Consider the following 19,132-nt stretch of genomic DNA (forward strand, 5'->3'; position numbering starts at 1 on the left):
AAACTAATCATAATATATTATGATGTTTTTATATAAATGATATTTACATGGCATAAAAATGGAAATTTTGAACATGAGTTTTACCAAAATTGTAATCCAGTCACATTCAGAAAGTAGAAGAGGGGATGGCAGCATACAAAAATTTCCTCTTCTATCATAATAGAAAAAAACACAGATGATGTTTAAGATAGTAAAGACACATAACAGCAAATGCATATTATTTAGAAGTAAAGATACTTGAAAATGTCAGAAAAAAATTATTACCTTGCTGAAACTAAAAAAGAGTTACTTTCAGAGAGGAAGACAGTATTATTTACGTTTTGCAAATGTTCAGTATCACTTGACTTTAAAAATTACACGTATGAATTATTTTCATAAAATAATAAAAAGCTAAAATAGCCCACCGAGCTCTCCCATGTGTGAGCTCTTTTCATGATATTATTATTATGTGAATGAGTCTTGCTTTTTCAGATGACACAAGATCTAGCAATGTCTGCCACTGAAGTTTTTGGGGGATTTGGACAGGAATTGGACCTCAGATTCTTCATTGTAAAGTGAAGGAAGTTTGGCACATATGTGATCACAGGCCTGTGCCAGCACTATTATGGTATGAATAGAACCTTTTATGCAATATGCATATGCTGACAGGGTGCTGTCACACATGAGAAACTTGGCTGCAGTCAAAGTCATGACTTTGATATGGGCCATGGAGCTGAAAAGATGAAGAATGTCTTAATTCACTGGTCCAAGACCATGAAGCGAAATTATGAGAAGAGAACTCCAGGACATTAAGAATAAGACAACATAGTTTGAACCCGGAATGAGTCTTACCTTGAAGAACTAATGTAATAAAATAGAGTGATATACTTCAACACACTTTGTAAAGCAAAAATTCTGTATAGGCATGAGAGGTATCACTAATGTTTGAAAAGTTGTTAGCACACTACGGTAGGAAAATCTCTGGCCTGGGAGCTAAGAATTTTGAATTCTAGTGTTGATTTTGCTATTAACAATCTGGGGAAACATGGACAACTTCTCTTATGTCCTTTGTCCTAACTTGGGGACTGGAAAACTAAAGGATGACTTGGGTGCATTTCTCCCATTAGCAGGGGAATAAAAATAAAAACGGGCATAAGTAGTGTTGCCCACTGGACTGAGAGCAAAGCTTCAGGAAGGACAGGAGCCAGGTAGGTGTTTAGGAGCTCTGGGCAGCACTGGTATCCCAGAGATTGAGCAACCAGGATGGCACATGAACCATTCAATCAGAATGAATGCCTACAGCCAGACTTCAGCAGGGACCTAGAGGCCCTAAGCTGATCCAAAGACCTGTTGGTCAGAGAAAAATATGGGCAGTGGCCCCAGAAAGGTGATAGTAGAGAGGATATTCAGGGTTGTGAGCCAGCAGCTATCCACCAACTGGCCTTGAAGCATTTTGATATTTTAACAACCAGTAAGCCACTTTGGAGTGCTCCTACTGGGTATAAGAGAAGCATCTGAATGTGGGGAGCTGGCATTCCTTCCATTCTCACTGTTAGGATGAGCTGAGATAAAAGTTCAGCTAATACATTTTTTTTCTGCTCTTGTTTCCCACCACTTAATACTCATGTTTGAGAGAGGAGAGTATTCAGTTGGCTTAGTTTACAGTTTATGCCTATACTTGGGTGGGGAAACAGGGCACTGCCACCCCTGAATGATAGACACCCCCCTACATCCCTGCAGCTGTATCCAATGAAGTGAAGGCAGTTTCCTAAAGGAATGCAGAGCTCTTCATATCTCACTCTAGGGTGAAATACAAAATATTTAACAGCTGCTATGGCAGGTTCTTCTGTCAATTAGGAAGAACATGGATCCTTGAATTTGGGGCAGAGTCCTGAAGGCTCCCCACTATGCTAAAGTTAACTGTAACCAGCTGTGCTGCTACAAGAGGAAAATACCAGAGTCACAGGAGCAGGAGGTCAACATTGAGTAATGGAACATCAGAACAGGGATTGGGGACTTGGGCCATAGTGATTGGTCATAGGCGTGACATAGTGTTATCAGCTGGCTCCTATCTGTTAATTGAGTATGAAGGGAAAAGAGATGCTGGGCTCTAGGGGATCACAGCTGACTGTTATAGAGCCACTGAGGTAGAACTTCAAATAACTCATTCAGCTAGACACTGTGGTTTGCTACAGCATGCTTGAGGTGTGATGGTATTATTGGTTTTCATCATGACTAGGAGATAGGGTGGCTGCTACTGGAATTTGGCCTATGGGACTAGCAATGGCAAATATTCTACAAAGTTTGGGGTAGTGCTGCTGTCCCGCCCAAAATGCCAGCAGAACTTCTTGTAAGAAACATTGAGTGGCTGGGATTTAGCCAGTGGTAGAGCACTTGCCAAGGAGACCCAGGGTTGGATACCCAGCAACAGCAACACACAGGATACACTGAACAGAAAATCATTCAGAAGGAACTGCTGAAGAGTGTATAGCCATATGCAACGGGCAGAAGGGGTAGAATACCAATTTGAGTAATGTAGTTTTCATAAATACATGTCATTTAATCCATTGACAATCCCCTAAGATTTAAATAACCACCTTCTTCTTATACATGAAAAGTTAGATTTAGCAAGGCAAAATACCTTCAGCAGGTAAAAACAGGCAAAGGACAGAGCCTTTCAATTTAGGTTTAAGTCTAAAGCCTTCCTGCAAGACTTCAGGGACTGAGAGGGGCTGTGTGTGTGTGTGTGTGTGTGTGTGTGTGAGAGAGAGAGAGAGAGAGAGAGAGAGAGAGAGAGAGAGAGAGAGAGAGAGAGACAGAGACACTGGGGAGAAATGAAATAAAATTATAGTCATGTCACAAACTCAGGGTGAGAATCAACTGTGGGAAACTGGAATTCCTAGATGAAAAGGAGAGAGATTTTTGCAGGGTCTTCTGGTCTTGTTTCTATGATTCAGTTCTCTGTACCCTACCACACTCTGAGGGATGACTTTAAGATAAATGTTGAATAAACACTCCCGCAAGGACTAGAAATTTACACACAATTGCAACTATATGGAAAACTGAAACCAACTATGCTGAGCTAACATTAACTGAAATTTATTTACTAACAAGTTAAAGAGATAAAGGAAGTATGAATTAGATTTTTTTAAAAATAAGATTTTATATGGTCATTAAATCAATACAAATCATGTAAGACTTTTTATTTAACAAACACGATTTCTTTGTAATTACGGGATTTTGTATATTTTTTGTTGTTTTTAAGACCATCAGGTAATCTTCTTTTCTTAATTTTCTGTAATGAAGCAATCATACTCCTCTCCCATCTTTTCCTTTCAACCTGTGATAACCTGCAACTCCCTCCCCCAAGGGAATTACAAGAAAAGTTTGTACCCGTCATCAGTATCTTGGTAAGAACGAAAAGCAAAAGAGTAAATTTTCGTTAGTTAAGTGGGGAATAGAATAAGCACTTGTATTAAGCGGGGAGGGGAAAGATCTAACCAAAGTAGTACTTGTCTCTAGGAGCTGCATTTAGGGAATGCTATTTGTCAATCTCCTGAGTTGGTAGGCATCTTTCTAGTTCCCGCCCTATTCAAAACTCCGCACAGACACTAGGTGGCGCTATCGCCCTGGCAGTACTGCGTCCAGAGGCCTCGGTGGGCGCTGTTCTTCTAAAAGGTTGCGCTGGCCATCTGACCCCAGAGGAAGGGGTTCAGTGAAGCGCGGAAGCAGAACGGCGCCTTACTGAGGCCGCACCCTGTGGCTGAGCAGAAGCCAATTTCCACCCCAAAGTCATGCAGGGCGGCGGCGGGAGCTGGAGCCCGCCCTTTTCACTCCAACCGCAACAGTGAAGTTCAGAGCCTGGGCAGGGGTGCAAACACTAAATTCGAGGAGCGCAGAGGAGGCGGCTCTGAGCAGTTCGGGTGGTTGGAGTGTGGGAAGGACCACTTTGCAGGGTGTCAAACATTACAGCTCCTTCTGCTGGATTCTCAGCCGAGCATGAAGGAGGCAGGTTCCAGGACTTTCTAAGGGTACTCCTTGCCCTTTCTCTTCTCTCCATCACCAGCTTTCTGCTGTGACGAAATACTGTCTTTTCAGTTTTCCAAGACGAGAAGGTGATTTCTCACAAAAATAGGGTCTTGCTAAATCTCCAGTTTCTACTCAGCCTCTCTAACATTTGTAAGCGAACCACAAGTTATAGTGTAAAGAATTGGACGCGTGGGGTTTGTTAAGTTGGGTTCAAAAAATGGGAAAGATGACTTTTTAAGAGGGCCCAGAGGGCGAGAGCGTAGGCCCGATTCCCCAGGGAACCAGCGAGGGGCTCTGGAGCTCCTGGTGTTGATGATATTCAAGTCTCAGGGTAGAACCTCCCAAAGAATGATCCGCATGGATCAGAACGAGTGTTTGATAAATGCAGTCCCTGGTCCCAGTTCAGACCTGTCAACCAGAATCTCTGCGCGCGGTCTAACCACACGAACCTGTCGACATTCGTCTTTTCATTGCAACAAAAATGGCCATTTTAATACCCCCACATGATTCTCCTGTACGTTAAAGTTTGACAATCGTCGCTTTGGCGTTTATATCCCACTTGGACTAGTTGAGAAGGAGAGGAAAGACCTAAGGGGGCTGTTATAGGAGCCCAGTCTTTTCAGGCGAAGGAAAGAAAGGCGGGTCTTTGGGGATGGAGAAGAATGCCTGGAAACAGGAGGACACAGAGACCTTCCATAGAACTCAGGGGAGCTGTTTTAGGAGATTTGCCTGAGCCTCGGTCACAGTCCCTGGGAGAGAGTGGCTCGCTCCCGGTGCACTACACACCGCTGCAGTGCGTACCTGGGGCGGTCGCCAGGTCTTCAGGGGAGAGGGTGTGTGGCGGGGCCCGGCTCCTCTGCTTCTCTTGTGGGGGCGGGGATGCGGGAGAGGAGGAGGAGAGAAAGTGGGGGGCGCTAGGGGCTTGGGCCTGCCTCCCACCTCCTCACCTCCCGCCCCCAAGGCCACCGTCCGCTTTATAATTGGCTGCCCGTAGCCCTTCCTTTTTCTCTTATCTGATCCTGGGCACACAGCGGGAGCGAAGCGCTGCGGAGGCGGAGGTGCCTCGGGGCGGCGGGGAGTGGGAGCGGGAGAGGGAGAGGGACAAGAAGAGGGAGAAAGGCTAATAGAAAAAAATTTTAAAAAGAAAAAAGAAGGAAAAAAAAAAAAAAAAAGGAGAGGGAAGCGAACAAGGAACCGTGCGTTGCGGTGCGCCGCTGGGAACCAACTCCAGGCGGATCTTCCTTAGTCGCCAAGAGGTTTCCAGCCTGGGCTGGAAGCTTGCCTTGCACAGGTCAGTTCGACTTTCTCTGCTCTTTTTTGGCTTGGCTTTGAAAAGACTCCTCTCGAGAAAGGAAAAGTGGAGAGAGCGAGCCACCTGCAGACGCAGTGCAATTCCCTGGACCTTGTCTGAACGCGCGCGCTCCCAGGATGGCGTGGGGATCCTTGTGGTGGGACAGGACCATGCGCCCAGATACCTCTTCGCCAGGCTCTCTGGGCAGCGAGATGAGTGGCTCTGCGAGATGAGTGTCCGGTGACAGTGGAGATACTGTTGCTCCTGGGTGCTTCTCCCTGTGCTTGCTCGCGCGCGGCTGAAGAAGCCGGATTTGGCTGCGGGAAGGTGGAGTCTCCAGTATGTAGAAGGGGTTTAGTAAAGGCGACTATATAGCGGACAAGGGGCTTAGTGATTTGTCTTGAAGAGTTGTGTGTGCATAGTGAACACACTGTTCTTATTTAGTCTGTATTTGGTGTAGTTTGGGAGATCATGGAGATCATGGGAGGCAACACTCACGCAACCATCCTCTGTACTGTCACAGATTTGGGTAGCCAAGGACCAGGTGCTGGAAGCAAAGGGGAGCAACCAGGCAGAACTTAATGATGGAGGATGGTGGCGCTGATGCGCTCCTCCAGGTCTCTGCTGCAGGAAACCTGGACACAGTATGCTTTGCTTTGGTGTCTGAATCAAGGAGGTTGTGGCTTTGAGCTGAAGTGCACTTCCATGCTCTGATATTGGAGGACCCTTTTTGCCTAGCTTCTTCTTCCCTCACTTCTTTTCTTGCATTCCTCTGGATCCCTCCCAATTTTATGTCCTCTAGTATGCAGCACCTGGGTGGAGAACCCGGACTTTGGCTCACAGTGCGCACAGCACAGGCTGAGCAGGATAACAGCTAGCTCAAGAGCAGCGGTATGTGTCCTTAGAGTAAACTTAGTCACCGGCCAGGACCTGGAGGCCTCCTGCAAATTTGAGACTACAGGCGCTGAATTCTGGGGGAAGCATGTCCAATGTCGCAAAAGCCAAGGGTTGCTCAGCTAAGATCCACGCTGGCTTTGGACCTGGCCTTAGGGAAAGGGTCCAAGTGAAGCTTGTGTATAGCTCTCACAGGGGCCTGATTTTCCCTGAACATTGTTTCTGGGGGTTGCTGTTGACAGTCCCATTCCTTCTGAAAGTTTTGGACTCCCTTCTGTAAGTTTTGGAGAGTCCCCTGCTGGCGGCAGCTAAAGGGGTAGGGGTGGGGTGGAAAAGAGGGGAATATGGTGGCTCAATGGAGAGCAGACATGCAAACGAGTTTTCCTGATTCCCCTTGATAGAAGCATAGGACCCCCTCATAGACAGAGGGCCAGGAGGGCACTTTGCATTTGCAGCATGTGGTCAAGAGGCCAGTTGCCAGTTTAGTCCAGGGAACGGCTTAAGCTACTTGCAACAAGGAGACTTGTGTTTGATTGCTAACAAGTAATTCAGTGCTGCACGCAGAGAGCTTGCTGGGCAATTTAGAATGAATGAATGAATGGAATTTGGATTTTTGTTGTTGTTGTTGTTCAAAAGAGCAATTTGGATGAATCACCTCTGAACATGGATCCAGTGACTTGCTTGTTGTAAGATAGACTTTGGGATAGTTTTGTTAAAAAAAAAAATCTTTATTGATAAATAATTCCCATACCTAACAATTTGCCCCATTAAATTATACAATGCAATGTTGCAATGGTTTTTAGTATATTCAACTATATTAGTATATTGTGCAACTATCACCATAATTTAAGAACACTTTAGTACCCCCAAAGAAATACCTGTTCGCAGAATGATATACCTACAGTAGAACTAACACAGGATTATATACCTATATGCCTATAACTGTGGAGTAAGCAGTGACTCTACAATTCTTCTTAATATGCCACCCTGGCTCTGTGGTTTTCATAGGAATGGATTATACCGTATGTGGTTCTCTGTGACTGATTCTTTTGATTGGCAAGACATTCTCAGGCTTCATCCATGATGCATAGGATATATTTTACTCTCTCCATATCAGTGGGCACCCGTCCTTGTGCTTGAGGGGGCTTGAGCCAGAATGGACCTGAACTTCCACTGTAGCCCTGACCTCCTGTAGGTCCCTTTGAAGGAGAGGAGCCACAATGGTGAGGCCTCTTAGTAATTCCCTGGGCAGGATTCCTTGGAACCTATCAGGATTCCTGGAGCAGTTTTGGATGGGTCCCGGGCTTCAGGATTGATGGGAGGAGCTCTTTGGCCCTTCTCCTGTTGTTAACAGTCCAGCTGAAGATTTCAGAAAACGCTTGGGGCCTCCCCATGCTTCTCAGACTCAGCCAGGGTCAGCCTTACGAATGGGCTGAGCAAACTGATGTGATTTAAGGGGTACTAGGGAGAGCCCCCAGCCTGTGAAGAAAGACCCCTTGGGGTGTTCTCCCTTTGGATCTAAAATATTTCCCAGGGTCCCCTAGTAAAAGATCGTTTGCTTATTTTCAGTTGCCAGTCTCTGCAGTGATGTGACTAGAGCCACATTTGCCATCAGTCTTATCCAAGTTCAGCCAAATGACTGCTGTTTTCCTGGCAGATGGAGTATATACTAAGATTCCTTTAAAGAGACAAGAGCCGCCTTGAATTGCTGCAGGATGAGGCATGACTATTTAAAAAAACTCCAAGTTAACAAATTATCTGGGATTATGGCAGTTTGTGGAGAACAAAATTATTGGAAATGAGACATAAGATGAGTCCCCCAGGGGAACTGGCATTGGAGTGGGGGAAAGGGGAATAGAAAGAGAATTGACAAAAATAAATTTTCTTCTTGGGACATTTGCCCCCAGATAGTGCTGAGTATCAGGAAAACAATCATTCTCCTTTACTTTTTCTATAAGTAAATAAAAAGTGGCAGGCATCCACTTTTTTAACTCTTCTATATACACTAAACTTTGAGTGGAAACTGTTTCTTGTTTCCATGGGGGCGACTGGTGTGTCTCTCTGTGTGTTATTGTGTGTAAGAAATTGTGCTACTCATCTTTATGTTACTATAACAAAATACCTGAGATAACAAACTTATATAACAGAGAAAATGTTTATAGTGGCTTGCAGTGATAGGGGTTCTAGCCCATGAGCAGCTGGCCCTGTTCTTTTGAGCCTGTAGTGAGATAGTATATCACAGTGGGAGCATAGTAGAGCAAAATTACTTATGTCACAGGTCTGGGAGTTAAGAGAGAGAGAGAAAGAGAGGAGGGAACCAGGTTCTCACAACCCCCTTCAAGGGCACACTCCAATGACCTCAAGACCTTCCACTATGCCCCTCCTCATCATGTTTGTACCACCTCCCAGTAATACACCCTGAGGACCAAGCCTTTAACCCGTGGTCCTTGGGGCACATTTATGATCCAAAACATAGCAGAAATCTCAACATAGTTATTTGTTAGGTATCTGTCCTTTTCTCTTTTAGAATCACACTTGCCTTTCATGTACTTGGAGAAGTAACTATTCCTCCTTTAGTGATGAAACCACTGAGCTTCATGGAGATAAAAAAAAAAACTTTTGTGGGATTAAGATGAAGATGATTAAGAAAAGTCTATATGGAAATTTGGACCCAGATCACATTGGACACTGTCTTGAACAGCTTCCCTGATGGGGGAGTCACTTGTGATTGCAAGTGGCTTGGGAATGCTGGAACTGAGGCCACCCAATCTGGGAGCCGGAGCAGAGGATGGAAGGCATACAGATATGAAGGAGACGTCAGCTTGCTGCGCCTGTGCTCTTACGCACGTCCCTTTACATCTCTAGTTTTTATTTTCCCATCTGGAAAACACGGATAACAATAGCCACTTCATAGGGTGGTTTAAGGTGACTTAGTACAGAGCCTGGGAGACAACAATGGGTTCTCTTTTCTCCTGCTTCTTTTTCTTCTTTTCACTTAAAATTTCTTTTCACTATTTTCTTTCCTGCCTCCACTGTTTTGTGGGTATAATGAATAGAAAGGAGAGTGTATGGGAAGTTCTAAGACTCTAAGCTAAGGTGTAGAGCTTAGAGTCTCCATTTCCTCAAGGTCATATTTTTTATCAGTGGCCTTGTTGCACTTTCTGCCCACGGGCCTTTGTTGGTACTCCCCTGATGGGTGTCTTCAACTTTGAATTTTAGGGAGCAGTGTCTGATCTCTTTCCTCCCAAGAATTGCCTGCATTGCTTGTGAAAACTGGTCCAGAGGGAGGCTGGACTTTGCCAAATCTGTTAGAAATGTCTTAGGACACATCTGTCTAGGGGCAGTCAGGAGACCATTAATGGAATGAAGATCTGTTCCTTTCTGTCTCTGCTTTTGCAAAGAGGAGAACACTGAATTGATCTCCAAAAATGATATTCTACTGATGATTTTTTTTACTCTGCTTTTCCTGCACCCTCTGGTCCTGCCTTCTATCATGTACTGGCATTGTGCTAAACTTTCAAATTGGTTAAGTAGAAATGAATAGAATCAGCTACAGTACAGTATTAGATGCTACAGAATGGGAAATAAAGGTTATTCCTATAGGAACCAGAAAACAAAAGCAAAAACATTTGATCCCAAATGTGGAGGATCAGGGAATTCTTCCTGAAGGAAACAATGTCTGAACCTTTTATACTGAGTATAAGAGATTTGGTTACAAATAAAAATCTCCCATTTCTTTGAAAGAGGCTCTATGTCAGTCCTTAAAAACAGAAAGGGTGGAGAGGGTGGGTAGAAGCCAGATGATGGAACATTCCTGTGTCAGGGAACTGTCAGTCCAATTTGCCTTACTTTTGGAATAGCTCTGGCTCCCATCACATAGAATTTAGAGCATCTAGTTTGAGACTGCTGGAGCAGATGCATTTCTGAGGCTAATGTGCAGTCAAATGTCATGCATTTGAGTAACTCATAGGACTGCTGACTTAATAGGGTCTTTCTGTCATTTAGGAAAAGTCAGCCCTTCCGGGTCCATATCGTTGGGAGAAGAAAGCATCACTGGATAGCACAGCTCTGAACTGAGGCACACACTGGCAAGGAGAGTGCTAATTTCAAGTGTCATTACCCTAAACCAAGTACAAATTGTGCAGTACCTCAGCTTTGGACTGTGTGTGCGTCAGCCCTGAGCATCCAAACATTGATAATTAAATCATTATTCATTGGTTGCCCGTTATGTATAAGAATTTGTTTCATTATGAGTTCAACTTCCCATCTAGAGGTGTTGTAGTGTCCAATATTCAGACGGTAAGAACAATTACCACAGCCATGGAGTTAATTGGAGAGTTGCAATGGGATGGAGAACAGATGCATTCGTTGGAGGCCTGGTTAGTGCTACTGCTAGTTGGTGCCTATGGGAATTGCTACCTGCTCCTGATGAGATAAAATTGCGTCAGGATACGAATCACATAGATCCCTAAGCATGCTGTTGGTTCAACTGAGGTATTTTTTTTTTCATGGTAAAGCTTTCCTGATGAAGGAAACAGGGCAATTCTTCTATTTATATTTTGGAGTAAGCACCTTGTCTCACTGTACCAGCAACAGTTTAGAGACTGGCTCTTTGAAGTAGTGCCCATTGTGGGGACAGAGGCCTGCATCTGGTGAGGACCCTTGTGTCCCCTGCCTCGAATCCTCTTCTTTACCATTTCCCTTTCTCTTCTCCCTTTTCTCACTACCACTTTACTATTTCCTTTCTCTTCCTTTTTGATGTTTTTATCTTGTGCAAAAATCACCATGAATTTGAGCTTTTTGTCTTTTAAAAAGCAAAACCAGGAGAGCCCCGATACCCAAGGTAAGAAATGAGAATGGAAAACAATCACAACATTACTGGCAATTTAAAACTTTGGTAATTAAAATAAATATATGCCAATAAATTACAAAAACTGGACAAAATATAAATCATTAAGATTTATCCTAGGTTATACAGAAATTATAAATAAATAGGCACAAAATGTGAAAAAAGTTGTTAAAACCTCATCTCCCCCAAAGTACCAAATCCTATGGGTTTTGTAATAGCATACTAACAAAAATGTGAAAGCCCAATGATACCAATGTCTTCTTACTACAGCTGTCCCATCGTATGGTATGTAGAAAAAGGAAAACTGAAGCTTTTTGTAAAACCACAAAAGTAAAACTAATATAAAAACTTGACAGCATAATAAAAAGTGAAGCTATTGACTAATCTCACTTACTGGTCAATATAGTTGTTAATAGTATATTAACAAAGAAGGTCCAGTAATACATCAAAAGTGTATCAAGCTGAGATCATATTTTCAAATAAAAGTTTAGTATTAGAAATTGATTAATATAATTCATTGTAATGATAGATTAAAGGTAAAAAATCACATGATTCTCTCTATAGCCCACTACAAAAATTTAGCATTTTTTCAGACTAATGATAATATCTACCCAGATGGCTATTTACTTAACATGATACATTTATATCAGTATATATGTGTTTGTCTTCTATCTGCCTGTGTGTGTAACCACATATCATTAAAACCAAAGTCATGTTAAAGAAGCGTTTCTATGAAAAACAATAACAAGACAAGGTGTCCACTATTAATATTTTGGAAATAGTAGCCAAAGCAGAAAATTCAGAATGTGTAGGAAAGATATCATTTGCAGAAAACATTTAGGAAATCAACTGTTATAAACTGACAAAATGTTAAGCTATTATAAATACTAAGAACCTTTACAAAGTGATAGGTTACAAAACTAATGTTAAAATAAATAGTTTTATTAAGCAACAACTTGTTTACAATCTGGTTAAAGAAAAACCTATTTATGCTATGAACAGTGGCACAGGAGGATCACAAGTTCAAAGCCAGGCTCAGTAACTTAGTGAGGTCCTAAGCAACATAGTGAAACCCTGTTTCAAAATAAAAAATAAAAAAGGGATGGGGATGTGGCTCAGTGGTTTACTGTACCTGGATTCAGTCCTTGGTTAAAAAAGAAAAGAAACACACACACACACACACACACACACACACACACATATACATGAAATAAAAATATGAAATATCTAGAAATAAATTTAATTGCCAAATTTGTAAGTTTAAATACATAAAATGCCTGTGAGAAAATGAAAATGGTTTGAATAAACAGAAATATACCCATCTTGATAGATGAAATATTAGTTAAAAAGTTACTGTGTTTAAATTGATCTAATTTAACTTAATCCCAATTTTGAAGAGTTTCAGTAACAAGAATAGTCAGAAAGAATGTTTAAAAGAAGATATTAAAAGATATCATAAAATTTTGATATTTATATTATTTGGTAGTCACTCATGAATGTATGGATCAATAGAAAATAAGATCTAACAGTTCTAACCTGTATATAAAAGACAGAGTGTTCCATAAATGGTATGGGAATAATTGGCTGGACATCAAGGGGGAAAAAAGTTAAAATCTTTATATTTACATCACAATGAATTCTAGTAACTAAAGATTTAAGTGTAAAAATTGAATACATAAGAATAATAAAAGAAAATATGGGAAATGCTATAGTTCTATTTATTTGGGGCTCTTATATAGGAATAGAATTGACTTTTGACTACAGATCTATGTCCTTCAGCCTTTCTAAATTTAATTACTAGATCAAATAGGTTTTAATTTTTTTCATAGATTTTTTAGGTTTTCCATGTAAATAATCATGTTAATTGTGAATAAATCACTTTTACTCCTTTCTTCTCATTTTTTTATTTTTTATTTTTTCTTGTCTTATTGCATTGGATCAAACCTCTAGTACAATGATCAGTGGAAATGGAAATAGTTAATATCCTTGTCTATTCTTGGTCTTAGAAGGATGGAATTCATTATTTCACCATTAAATATGATAATAGCAATGAGTTTTTCATAGATCCCCTTATCATATTGAAGAAGGTCCTTTTATTCTTAGTTTACTGAATTTCTTTTTAATTTTGAGTGGGTGTTGATTTTTCTCAAATCCTTTTTTTGTATTTATTAAGATGATTGTTTTTTGTCTGTCAACATGATAAATGGTATTGATTTTAAAATATTAAATCAACATTAACATTCCTGAAAATAAATCCCACTTGGTCATGATTATTATCATTTTTTTATATATTGTTGAACATTATTTGAGGATAACATTCCTTTTGTAAGGATTTTGTATCTATGGTCATGAGGGATATTTTTACATAATTTTTATTTTATATAGTGATATTTTGTTTTGATAGAAAGGTTATACTAGCCTTTACCTCTTTTTTCTAAGTGTAAGTGAGATTGGTATTATGTCTTCCCTAAATATTTCATAGAATTTACCAATGAAACTATCTGGGGCTATAACTTTCTTTGTGAGAATAATTTTAATAAAAATCCAATCTTCATAATACATATAGGACTGCTTGGATTTTCCATTTCTTCATCTATCTCTTTCAGCAAATTGAGTTTTCAACAGCTTTTTCTACTAAACTAAATTGTTGATTTAAATTGTTTATTTAATAACATACATTTCGTATGTTTCCCTTTTTAAAAATCAGCTTTTATTTTGTGAAATAGGTAGTGATATCTTTTTTATTTCTTGAATTGTTGGTTGTGTTTTCTATCTAGGTGTGTTTCTTGATCACACTCTAGAGGTTTATGATTTTTATTAATATTTCAAAGAAGCAAATTCTGATTTTGTTAATTTTCAATTAGTTTTATATTTCTTTAATTTTTACTTTTATCTTTATATTCTCTATCAAATTAATTTTGATTTAATTTGGTCTTCTTTTGCTGGCTTCTTCAAGTGGAAAGTTAGAGCATTGATTTAAAATCTTTTTTATACAAATATTTAACTAATTCTTTAGTTACATTTCACAATTTTTAAATGAATTTTGTTTTAACTTTTATTCCTTTTGAAATATTTAAAAATTTACATTGTTCTTTCCTCTTCAACCCATGTATTATCTAGAAGCAGGTTGTTATATCCCAAATATTTTGAACTTATATTTTCTTTATCAATAATTATTTTAAGCTTAATTCTTTTGTCAGAAAACATACTCTGTAAGGTTTCAGTTTCTTGAAATTTATTGTGCCTCATTTTATGGTACAGAGTCTGGACTATTTGGTTAAATTTTCTTGATACACTTAAAAAATGCACATTTTGCAGTTGTTAGAAGTATTATTCAATAAATATCAATTAGTTGATGGAGTTGTTCACATTTTTACTAATATTTTGCCTATCTGTTCAATTCCTCAAAAGAGTGTTAAATCTCCAATTTCACTTATGACTTCTTTATTCCTATCAGATGGGCTTCATATTTTCTAGAATTAAGTACATACATTTATCACTGAGTTTTCTGATTAATCGATCCTATATCATTCTAAAATGTCCAGGGTTTGAGGGGGGTGGTTTGTGCAGTTTTGCCCCTTCCTGCAATGTGGCTCACTCTTTTCTGACATTTCCATTCTCACTTTTTTTTTTTCTCTGGCATTTATGAACTCTGCCCTTTGACACTTCATGCTAATAAGACTGCTGTGCCTTCTGCCTGGGTATAGGGAAAAGAAGTCAGTAGCCACTTCATGCGCAATGGAGAGTTTCCTCAGGAAGAGACAGACTAACAGCTAAGCTGACAATAATAAAAGTAGATTTTCTTTATTCCTTCCTAATTTGTCATTTTCTTCTTCTATGTTATGATGCTAACAGATCATGACATTCTATCAGAGGGGTAATAATTAATGGTTTCCATCAGGACTTATTAAAAAATTTTTTATTAGTATATTATAATTATACATAATAGTGGGATTCAATGTAATATAGTTATATGTGCACGTAATATAATGTGAGGTTGTGGTTCAGCGGTAGAGCATTTGCCTAGCATGTGTGAGGCACTGGGTTCAATCAATCCCCAGGGGGGGAGGGAAATATATATATATAAATAAAATCTAAATAAACAAAATAAAGGTTATATATATATATCTATGTCTATGTAATGCAGACGATTTCTTTCCTAGTACCTGCCCTTTCTCTCCTCTCTCTTCCTTTCTTCCCTGTCCCTCTTCCTCTACTCCTCTGGTTCCAGGACTTATTTTTAAGAAGACCTCATTAGCTAATCCTGAAAATGTTCTTTATGATTCTGTCTGTGAGGAGGGTGGTATTTTCAGTAGAGAGAAGAAATAAGGAATACCCAAAATGTATGATACTAGGTTGGGCCTATTGTTGTTAGTGTTACTGTTTTTATTTTAATTTTTAATGCTTCCTGACCTAGATCATCAATTGACTATAAAGTTCTACCATAAAGTGAATATTAAAATATTAAAAATCTACTTGGGGAAGCCAATTTAGAGGCCATATGACCACTGCCCCAAGTTTGGTAACATCTCTTATGGATAAAAACTTACCCATCCTATGTCTCCAAACTTAAAATAAAAGAAAATAGATTCAGCACAGTGGCACACCCCTGTAATTTCAACAACTTGGGAGGCTGAGGCAGGAGGATTGCAAGTTCAAGCTCAGCCTCATCAACTTTGGAAGACCCTGTCTCAAAATAAAAAAGGACTAGGGATTTAGCTCAGTGGTAGAGTGCCCCTGGGTTCAATCCCCAGTAGCAGTAAATAAATAAACATACTATTCTTACTGTTAAAATTAGAATTTGGATTTGGATCATACCACTTTTTTAAGTTTTGTTATCAAATCTGCACAAAAGAGACCAGTTTTATCTTTTCAAGTATATGAAGAAATCTGTTATGTGCCTCTGATTCTTAGTTTTCCTAGGTTGAAAGCCTGCTTAATTATTACCTTTCCTTCAAACTTTGTTTGCATGAACTTGTCAACTAACTGCTAAGTCTTCTTCTAAGCCGGTGCATTGCTCATAAGTCAGGTTTCCCACATTTTCATACAGTTGATTTTTTAAAACCTCTATAGAGCTCTCCTCTGGAGAGTGATAAAAATGGATAGGAATGTATTTCAAAAAATCTAAAGCAAGTCGCTCATGCAAATAATTGATGTGCCTGTACTCATCTGAATCTTCAATTTCTGCGTAAGCCTTTCTGCCATGTAAGTTCTGTAACCTTAAAATGATGGAGGAATAAAAAGTCTTTTGTTCCTTCTGTCCTTCCTTCTTTAGCATCTGCCAACTAACAAATTCATTGGTTATTATTATTACTCTTTCTTTTGTGTTCTTGCAGCCTGTTGCTGACATTGCTACCAATTAGAACATTTCTATCAAATCATCTTAAAGATAAATATTATCTTCTACATTTTACTGATAAACAGTCATAGAGTAGTTAAACCAGTTAGTTAAGGACCCCAGCAGATTATTGCCAGAACTGTCCTCCTAACTCCCACTAAGAGGTGGCCTGAATCTTGTTGGGGGGTTCTTCTCTTGCCAAGGGTATAAGCCACCTGAGAAATTAAAGTCTAGAATAACTAGTGAAGAGCAAAAGACAAAGAGTCAGAAATATATTTTCAAAAGCAGAGCCCTGATAGGTTTAGTCCACAAGGGAGCTGGAACTAGACAAAAGACAAAATGGCTCCTGTGGTTTATTTAAGGGGGTCCATCAAAGGCAGGGATAAGGTTTCAAGGGCGGAGTCTTGCTTTGTGATGTCTTGCAGTTAGCAGGTTGATTGGCATCTTGGCAGGTCACACCCATCTCAGGTGCTGTGTGGGACATGGCAGAGCTGGATAGTAATTCACAATGTCTCTGGGCAATCTTACCCAGAGGAAATGTCCACTGGTAGTTCCCAGACACCACATGTTCCTATTCAGTAGCCTTCGATGCGCGGTGGCCCACGCATAGCCCATGGATGGCTCGCCACATCCCACTTTTCCATTCATACCATCTGTGCTAACTTTCCTTTGTATTTCATTCTTATCTCATTTAGTTTTTCAACATGTTTGCTTCTAGTCTTCCTTCTCAACTAAGTTGCAAGTGAGCTCCCTAAAGGGAACTAACTCATGGCATAAAGTTTTGTATCTTCTTTAGTACCAAGTACAATGTTTTTGTTATATGAAGGACTCTCAGTAAGTGATTGTTGGAATGAAGATTCCAATACTTAAAAAACCTCTCAGGAAATAGAGTTTCTGTGTGTGCATGTGCTAGGTGGCTAATGGCAAATTTGTTCACATGTATAGTGTATTTTGGGAAGTGGGAGTCATTGAATAGAATGTTGCCCAAGGTTTGCATGTGTACATGTAGATAACTCTGAGAGGTGGGGGATGAAAGAGAGGGAGCTTTACAAAAGCTTTAGAAGAAATATTTTAATGTATTTTGATAAAAATGGCTGTGTATTAGGTCGGAGGTTTTGTAGATGTCTGGGATCACTGACTAATGGCTGTACTCAAGGTTTTTGCTCCTTATAAAACCTGGCTACACAAATAAAATTACAGATACCAAAAATACAAAATAGAGGCAGAACAAATTAGCACTAATGAGGCTAGTTTTAAGTTACTGATATTTAAGATTATGACTGCTTTTTGCAAGTTATAAGGAGTTTTTATTACTCTGGATATAAGTAATTTAAAAGATACACAATTTTTGTGGATAATTTATACCAGTCTGTGGCTTATTTTTCATTTAGGATGTCTTAAAATTACATATTATCACCTCTCTTCAAATTTAGTTTATACCTCTGAACTCAGAGCTAGGCAGCCATTTCTAGCATGATGCTTTCAAGCAAAATAAAGGTAGATAAATAAATAAATAAATATTAAAACCCAGGGGGGAAAAATCAAGGTAGGATTTCTTGTTTTGTACAGGCTTTTGGGCAAAGTTTCAACAAATTTGACTTTGACATTTTGGTAAACGTTAAAATATCTCATGGCATGTTAGTAGAATTTGGGATTTTTCTTGCCTCTACTTTTCAGTCCAAAAGTTTGGGGACTTGGCAGAAAAGCTTGGGAAGCTAAAATTCCACTTTTTCCAATATGCCATTGCTCATCCTAATTTAAAATAAACAACAAAAAAGAGCAGAATTTAAAGATAGGCTCCACCTACAATTTTTGCCATGTAAATAATACTTAGTTCCCCCAACTGTTGCCAAGGCTAATGTAGCATTGATTTATTTGTTTAGTTAGCTCTTAAAGCCAGTGAAAGCAGATTAACTTCCAATGTTATATGTTAATTATTGCTTGGAAACATCTGCACACAGATATTTCAGTGCTTGAATGAGAACAGAGAAAAGACTGTTCACCTGATTATGACTTGAAAAACAATCCTTTAAAGTAATATCATGTGATGTCTGATATGTGTGTCCTGATTCGTGGTTTTTTTTTTTTTTTTTTTTTTTTTTTGGTATGGAGGATTGAACCCTGGGGTAAACCACTGAGCCATATCCTCAGCCTCTTTTATTTATTATTTTCAGACAGGGTCTTGCCAAGTTGCTTAGGGCCCCATTAAGTTGCTGAGGCTAGCTCTGAACTTGTGATCCTCCTGCCCCAGATTCCCAAACCACTGGGATTATAGGTTTGAGCCACTGACATGTCCTGAACTTAAATGTGCATACCTGAAACACAAATGTGGCCTGTTTCTTTACCTTTCGTCTCATGCCTTGTTCTAGCTGACCCCTCTGGTTATATCACTGGAGACAGATAATTTTAGAAAGAACACTTCATTTGAGTTGAGAAAATGGGTCTACTGTTATATTTTTCCTTGGATATATGGGATAGCTACCTGTGTGCCTAGCATATTTACTGATGTACTGATTTGATAGGGCTGAATCTGGCTGCTGCATTTTTTGGACCCCCTGTATTCATGCCTTCTGTCTACATATGGGTTGCTCACACCCTTCTGGATAATCTACTAAGCTTGATTTACCTGCCTCTGTAGGGTGAGGGTTCTATGTATGTTCCAGGACTTTTCATCTGGTGTTTTATCAAAACTTCGGCACTATTTACTCCATGTCTTCTCTGTCCTAACAAATAATTGGTTTGCTAATATGTA

At 39.6% G+C, this 19,132-nt stretch overlaps 1 protein-coding gene across 5 annotated transcripts in view; it reads left to right on the forward strand.

The window, feature by feature from the left end:
• Positions 1 to 4,679: 4,679 nt before the first annotated feature.
• COL14A1 (collagen type XIV alpha 1 chain) overlaps positions 4,680 to 19,132 on the forward strand; it is a 205,969-nt gene continuing 191,516 nt past the window's right edge. For 4 of the 5 annotated variants that reach the window (XM_081265815.1, XM_081265817.1, XM_081265818.1 and 1 more), the window contains exon 1: positions 4,680 to 5,299. The gene's annotated coding sequence lies outside the window, so the exon portion shown is untranslated. Of the gene's footprint in view, positions 5,300 to 6,066; positions 6,191 to 19,132 lie in introns of those variants that run through there. The other variant, XM_081265816.1, reaches the window with a different exon arrangement.

Source organism: Spermophilus citellus (genome assembly GCF_964194105.1).
Source record: "Spermophilus citellus genome assembly, chromosome: 14".
Classification (NCBI taxonomy): Eukaryota; Metazoa; Chordata; class Mammalia; order Rodentia; family Sciuridae; genus Spermophilus; species Spermophilus citellus.